The sequence below is a fragment of the Myotis davidii genome, unplaced genomic scaffold (genome assembly GCF_000327345.1).
Source record: "Myotis davidii unplaced genomic scaffold, ASM32734v1 scaffold1316, whole genome shotgun sequence".
NCBI classification, from domain to species: Eukaryota; Metazoa; Chordata; class Mammalia; order Chiroptera; family Vespertilionidae; genus Myotis; species Myotis davidii.
The window spans coordinates 1010343-1017583 of NW_006287901.1; the positions used below are offsets into that span (position 1 = coordinate 1010343).

Sequence of the window (7241 nt, forward strand, 5' to 3'; positions counted from 1 at the left end):
AAAAAGGCTTTGACCAGAAATGGAAGATATCATGTGGGCTTGGATTTAGAGTTTATCTTGGACAGTTGAGGAGCAGTGAAGAACTTTTAATAAGAGAATGGTGTGTTCAGATTTGCATTTTAGAAAGGTCATTCTGGCAGTGTGAGGCATAGATTGCACCAGGCAGTGATGGCGAACCTTTTGAGCTCGGCGTGTCAGCGTTTTGAAAAACCCTAACTTAACTCTGGTGCCGTGTCACATGTAGAAATTGTTTGATATTTGCAACCATAGTAAAACAAAGACTTACATTTTTGATATTTATTTTATATATTTAAATACTATTTAATAAAGAAAAATCAACCAAAAAAAATGAGTTCACATGTCACCTCTGACACGCGTGTCATAGTTTCGCCATCACTGCCCTAAGGGAAAGCTTGGAAGGGAGACCAGTGCAAAACACAAGGCTCTGGTGGCAGTTCATGTGAGAGATGCTACCGTCTGAAGAAGGTGTGTGGATGGAGATGGGAATGAATTCTAGACGGAGTCTCAGAGACAGGTTTGCCTTAGTGATATCTTAGACAGAGACAGGAGACTTGGAGTGAGGAAGAAGGAAGACATGTTTATAGCAGATCAACCTCACTTCCAATTTGTCATGTAATTTGTGATCAATAATAATGTATAAATTGATATTACTGTTCACACAATAATATAAAGTAAACTTCCAAGTTTCTCCTATAACAAAGCAGCAACAAATTATATATGTACAATATAATATAAAATTATATTATACATAAAATATATAGGAGATAGGAGAAAAACATTCCCATTTTAGAACAAAATACTTCCACCTTAAAGTTTTAAACATTTAAACATAAAAAAATTTTATGAGTGTCTTCTTCCAGAAATATCTCAATAGAATATCTTTGTCTGCTATAGAAATATTTTCACAGCAATGTTAAATACCTAAGGGTATAAAAATCTCTCCTTTCCCGTAACTTTTTAGAATTCTACACAGTAAGCCACTCTTAATATGCCTAGGCAAGGAATGTCTTCTACTAATCTCTCTGTTTAAAAACATACTAATTAAAAGTCTTCTTGCTTTTGTCTGTTTCAAATTTTAATTGAAATTCAAAGTTTTAAAAACAGGTTTTGCCCTATCCAAAGTCATGTGCTTCCTGTTACTGAACACCAGAGGGCATCATTCTGTGAAAGCCTGGATTTGGGCGAGCGAAAGAGAGAAGGAATTCCACTCCAAATGAAAGAAACTGACTTTTTAATGTGTACCCTTATCTACCATAAAACATTACCATGGTAACAGCACCAGTTAAGATGATTGTATATTTAGGTCACAGTATGAAAGAAGGATCTTGTACATGTAGGGGGGAGGGAGGGAGACTGGAAACGAAATAAAGTAAGACAAGAATATATAAAGTGTGGAAGCAGGCAAACCAGCCAGAACCTATCTCACCCTTTGCTAATATCAGTTTCCCAAAGTCACATTATGCCTTTCAAAGCAAAGGTGGCTGAAAACTCTAACTAAAACGAAAAGCTGCCCTTGAAGTTCAGACCCTTAAGTACCAGCAATCTTAATTAAGAAAGAAGCACTCATTCAGCAAGGCAAAATGAATACAGGGCTAGGCTGGAGGTTGGGATGTACGCAGTTCTTGGCTAGGCATCACGTTGGATAAGCTTCTCCATCCACTTCAACAACACAAATTATGAGTTAAACTGCGTGGACGCAAGAAAACGCCACATGCTAACCTGACTAGCTCAGGGAAGGCCTGTGTGGCAGTTTTGCAAACTCAAAGACCTACAGTAACCACAAAAGATGGTCTGAAATTAGAACTTTAACTAAAAGCAGTTTATAGTGGGTAGGCATGCCCTAGACCAGTATCTTCCCTGAGAAAGGTCAATCTTTACCTGAACTGAGCCTATTGTCTTTTTGCACCTAAGATAACATCCTCGTGAAATGTCAGGGTAACTTGTAACTTCCCTTTGTCCAGATCCCTCAGGGCACAACCAAATACTATAAATTCCTCCATTGTGATTGTTATCATGTTAATTGTTGACTGTTAACTATCCTGCACCCACCTAAGTAACAGAAGCATGCATCTATCATTTTACTTTTTATCCAATTCCAGAGGTCCCCCCACCCCTTTGCTTTCTCCCACCTCCCTAATCTATCACCAGTGGATTTCATGTAACCCACTTATGATTGTAATGTATAAAACAAGGTGAAGAACTGCCATTCTCCGGAGCATTATCCCAATCCGTTGAGATTCTGTTCCCAGGCAATTGTCTACAGTTTGGCTCAAATAAACTCACAAAATCTTTTTACAGGTTTGGATGTTTGTACGTTAACAACTGAAAGATATAAAAATTCTCTTTTATCCTTTTGCACCAGACAAAGAAAATCTCAATAAAGCTATAGGTGGAAATAGCATCTGCCGAAATTTAAGGCAATTTTGGTGCCCTCGTTTTCCTTTGCCAGAGGCAAACACTTTAATCCGAACAAGCATGTTGCGGCAACTAAGAATCTAGTTGGCTATGAATCTTTCTCAGTTAGGGTGGAGGGGATACCACACCAATATGCACAATTGAATTAAAAGGAGGGGGAGAACATCATCAAACTCTGAACAGTTTCGATTTCCCAAACGCAGGGCAAACAGTGTTACCACAATTAATGGAGTCAAGCAGCACAGCAAGAGGCAGCAAGTAACCAGCTATGTGATTTGGGGTCCTTACCTCTGAACTCTGGTTTCCTCGTTCGTAAAATAGGAAAAATAACATCTATTTCATAGGTTTGTTGCGATGATAAAATGAGAAAACTGATTCACCCATTCACACATTGAACAAAGACTTAACCTAAGATGCGCCAGATACTGTTGTAAACAGTGGGGACAGCACAGATAACATAATACATGGAAGGTACTTAGGACAGTGCCGGGGACTTTGAACACGCTCTTTAAAAACGCATTTCTAAGGGGACTGACCTGTTTCCTTTGCACCACACAAAACACACACTCCTAAAATTACCACCACCAGCACCACCACGCGACCCAGCTGAGCTTGGGTGGATGTAATCAGTGGCCTTGCTCCAATGCCCTCTAATGAAAGCAGTCCCAACACATGCTCCATGATCCAAAGATAGGCAAAGTGGGGGCAGGTGATAGGGACTGCCAGCCAGATGTTGACAGCCACAAAGAGGATATTGACAGTGTTTGATATATAGGTGTCCCCTGAGGAAAATCACACAGAGTCCACACCATAAAATGGGCAGCCACTTCCAATATAAGTTTAAGTGAAGAAAATCAGTTCTTTAGAGGAACTGGATAACAAAATGTTTCTCTCTTGATCCTACGGAGTACAGGGGAGAAAGACTAAGGTAAGATTAAGAGTGGGGCTAGAGTGGTCAGGTTTAGACAGTTATAGGCACTTTCTCCCAGGCATACCCCACACAAGGACTAACTCCGGTGATGGAGGTTGAACCCATCACTTGTGCCTGTTAACAGTGTACCCACAGGTTCCTACCTTTCTTTCTTTCTCCCATTTCCTCTTCATTTCCTCTTGTTCTACTGTGCTCTCTTCACCTTTTCTACTTGATTTTACGTTGTTCAGGGCTGTGGGTCAGAGAGGCATGTGCTCCCCAATCAGCCCACCTCTCCCCCTCCCCTGACTTGCCCTCCAGGCCTCCCCCACCGGCCAGCAGGCTGTTTTCTTCTCACCTCTGGAGACACCCCTCTCTCTTCTGTGTCCTTGAACCTGAGAGCAGGCTACCCTGGAACTGAAATTAGAAAATTCCTACTAAATTTACATCCACCTGCTTGTAGTTGGGGGTTACCTGGGCAAAGAAGGGCATAGAGTCACATTCAAAGCAATGTAATTTTTTTAATGTGAAAATAGAACTAGCTGACCCCCCAAGTTGACAGACTGTGGGGACCATGCCAAAGGGACCTGTACTTCTGTGTGACTGCCAGTCTCTTCCACCTCCACCCCTGAAGTCACTTGAGAACTACAAGCAGGCCCTTTGGGTTCTCTTGAACTTGAACTATAACAGGAATATAAAAATCCACCTATTTCCTCACTCCAATCCCCCTCCAGACACCTTCAGGCACACTTGCATAAACACGCATTTATTGCGGTTGAAAGAAAACCAAGCATCTGTCAGGAAGCACACCCTGAATTTGGGGTCCCCAGACTCTCCCCACTCCTACCTCACTCAGAGTTTTAAAACAGTAAGTGGGCGTGACTGGAATTATGCCTTTTCAGAGTCAAGTTTTATTTTTCAGGTTTCACCGGCATAATTGTTTAACCCAGTAAAGCGTGTAGAGTCCATAGAATCTTCTTATCTCTGCCACAACCTGAACACATTACTAATAACAGTGATAACAATAAAAATTCATCTGGCATGAACTTACTGCTTCTTGAGGTTCTTAGCTGCCAAAACCTGCAGAGCTGTGTCACTTTTAGCACAAAATTCTTCCACTCACTTGACAAGAGTCTCACAGTCCACCCTCTGAATTGCAGCCGAATGCAGTTCCCAATGTGAAACCCGTCACTGGCCACAACTGGTTTACTTCTATGATTATCAGTGCCCTTGTTGTGAAGGCCCCAAAGATATCTCACATCACACACACACACACACACACACACACACACACACACTCCTAATTGTAGTTCAAACTGTATTATCACCCTGCTTATTTGCTTATCAATGAAAATGTACCATGTGCTTCTCAGTACTATGCATACATACAACCAGATTGCCAACAAAATAACAAAGCATGACCTTTGCCGGGTTGAGAGAGTTTAGAACTACCTCACCTTCAGCAACCTCTCCATGCAGGTAAAGCAGAGTGGCCAGGAATGAAGTGAGCTGCTGGTCCGCCCGAGGAACCAGCCATCTGGACTTCCTTGAGTGGCTGGAGAGAGGCTGCCCGCCAAGGGTGGGCTCTGGCCTGAGGCCTGGTGGGAGGGGAGGGGGGGGCAGAGGCAGGGCACCCAGCCCCCCTCTCTTAAAGCTGCTCCATGCAGCTGAAAGGCCAGTCTTTCTCCCCTAGAACCTCCCCCCATCCCACCCCCAACCCAAATTCGAGTTTATCTCAGGCTTTTTCTGTTGTCCTAGGGTGTTTTATTTTGGAGCCGGGGTTGGCTCCGTTCTCCCCCGGCCCGGTCCTCTGCGGAACTGAGGCCGTGGCCATGACCCTGACCTTGGCCCTGGACACGGGCACGAGGCTCTGTGGAGCCCAGACTGCAGACTGCCCGCTGGAGCGCGGGCGGTGTGCGGTAGAGCGTGGGGACGTGTGTCTGTGTGTCTGGCTGCGTGTGCTGGGGGACGGGCACACCACAGGGCTGGCTGCCAGGTACCCACCGCCCCCCAGCGCTAAGAAAAAGAGCAAGAAAGCCAGACAAACCAAACAAACTGCAGAGAGAAGATGAACGGGAAATAGAGAGTCAGTGTGGGAGATTCCGGAGCTGGAGGGCTGGGAAGCACCGGGCGGGCAGACGGGTGACCCTAGGTGGCCTCAGTCACAGAGGTGCCGGGCAGACCGGCCGTGAACTAACTTCAGGACACCTGAGGGCAGCTCGGGTGAGATGTCTGCAGGCAGGTCTTCTTGCCCTCCGCGTCTATCTCTATTTCTCTGCTCTCCTCCCGCCTCTCTGCACCGAGGTGACATTTCCATACAGGCAACAGCCTGGTCTCATGACCTGGGGTTGGTGAGTTCGGTTGGGCGGTTTTGTGGCTCAAGGCAGCCTGGAGGACTGGCGACGGCAGGAGGGGAGAGAAAGCGATGGGGACCCCGAAGGGGAGCTGAGGGAACTGAGGCAGGGGTGTGTGCCGCTCTCCGTCTCTGTGCCCGTCATTGGGGGGAATCTTCACCTCTTGAGAGCTCCCCTAGGTGAGCTTCCTCCTACCCCTCTGAGGGCGCCCCAGGGGCCGCGGGCAGGGCTCACAGGTGGAAGGTGTGCGCGATCCACCCCGCGCGGGCTCGGACCGCTTCCCGCGGGTTCCGCGAGCCAGAAGACACTCGCGATCGCTCAGGTCCGCAGGTGCGGACCGCCAGGGACATCAGGAGTGGAGTCACCCCTATCCAGGACCCGAGCCCCGCCGGGCTGCCAAGGGCCCATCGTGAGGCGGGTGTTGGCGATGCCCGGCACGGTCTTGGACCTCTGGAGCTCCGGGCTGAGCCCCTGTCCCCCAGCCTGGGCGGAAAGCCAATAAGCTCTGCGGAGCTGCACTGGGACGGGGGTGCACAAGGCTTCCCCCTCCTCTGTCCTGGGACCATTCGCTCATGCTTGTCCCCCTGGCCCTTGGCCATGGTCCACGAACCGCGGCACCACAGGGCGGAACCTGGGTACGGTGCATAGCCTTGGCGAGCGGGGCCTCCACCCCAAACGCCTGGAAGACGTGGCAATCCCGGCTGCAAGGACCGTGAGGGGTAGGAGAGGGCGAAGAGCTCCCTGTCTTTTCAGTGGCGGCATCTCGGGGAGCGGGAGGGAGCCTGGTGACAGTGGAGGGGTGTCGGGCTGGAAGAGGCAGCGGTGCCCTGGCAGGCGCGGCTCCCAGGCTGCCTTCTGCCTTCCGCGGGACTCAGTGACCCGCGGAATCCCAGCCCTGCCCCGCGCGGTGCCTCGTCTGCCCCTTCCTGCCAGACCCGCCATCTCTCCCTTCAGCCCTCCAAGCCCCAGGAGCCAAAGTTTGCGTTTGAGAATCTGCACTTGTGGGGGACCCTCGGCCAGTTTCCCAACCCCGAGCCCTCCGCACCCGGTTCTGGAGGTCGGGAGGGACCCCGCTGTGCCAGGGCCCCGGGCGCAGGCAGGCTGAGAGCTGCGCGGCGCGGCGCTCTTACCTGCTGCGGGTTTGGCTCCAGCTACCTCCCCGGAGGGCGACTTTCGCGGGTTCGGGGCGGACCGGCGCCGGCGCGAGCTGCGCAGGGCTCAGAGTCCTAAGCCAGCCGCCCGCTCGCTTTCTCCCTTGATCTTGCGAGAGAAAAGGAAAAGATTAGTTGGTGCCGCGACACCCGGAGGGGTGGGGCGGGGGAGGCGGGCAGAGAGCGGACCCGGTGGTTCTGGCCAGAGCTGCGGGGCTCCGGCGCGCGCCGCCAGAGTCGCGCACATCACAGGGGTCCCGGTCCCTCCGCCAGCCGGGAGCCCCTCGGCGGCTTAGATGGAAGTGAAACTGACGCTGCCCCCGCCCTCCACACCAAACCACCCAAGGAGAAGCAAAAAGGACTTTGGAGCCTGGCTTTCAGGAAGATGAC

General features: G+C 49.5%; 1 protein-coding gene across 1 annotated transcript in view; it reads right to left on the reverse strand.

Annotated features, from left to right (window-relative positions):
* CHRM2 (cholinergic receptor, muscarinic 2) overlaps positions 1–6878 on the reverse strand; it is a 156620-nt gene extending 149742 nt beyond the window's left edge. Inside the window, exon 1 of the mRNA XM_006759583.2 lies at positions 6831–6878. The gene's annotated coding sequence lies outside the window, so the exon portion shown is untranslated. The remainder of the gene's footprint in view (positions 1–6830) is intronic.
* Positions 6879–7241: the final 363 nt, after the last annotated feature.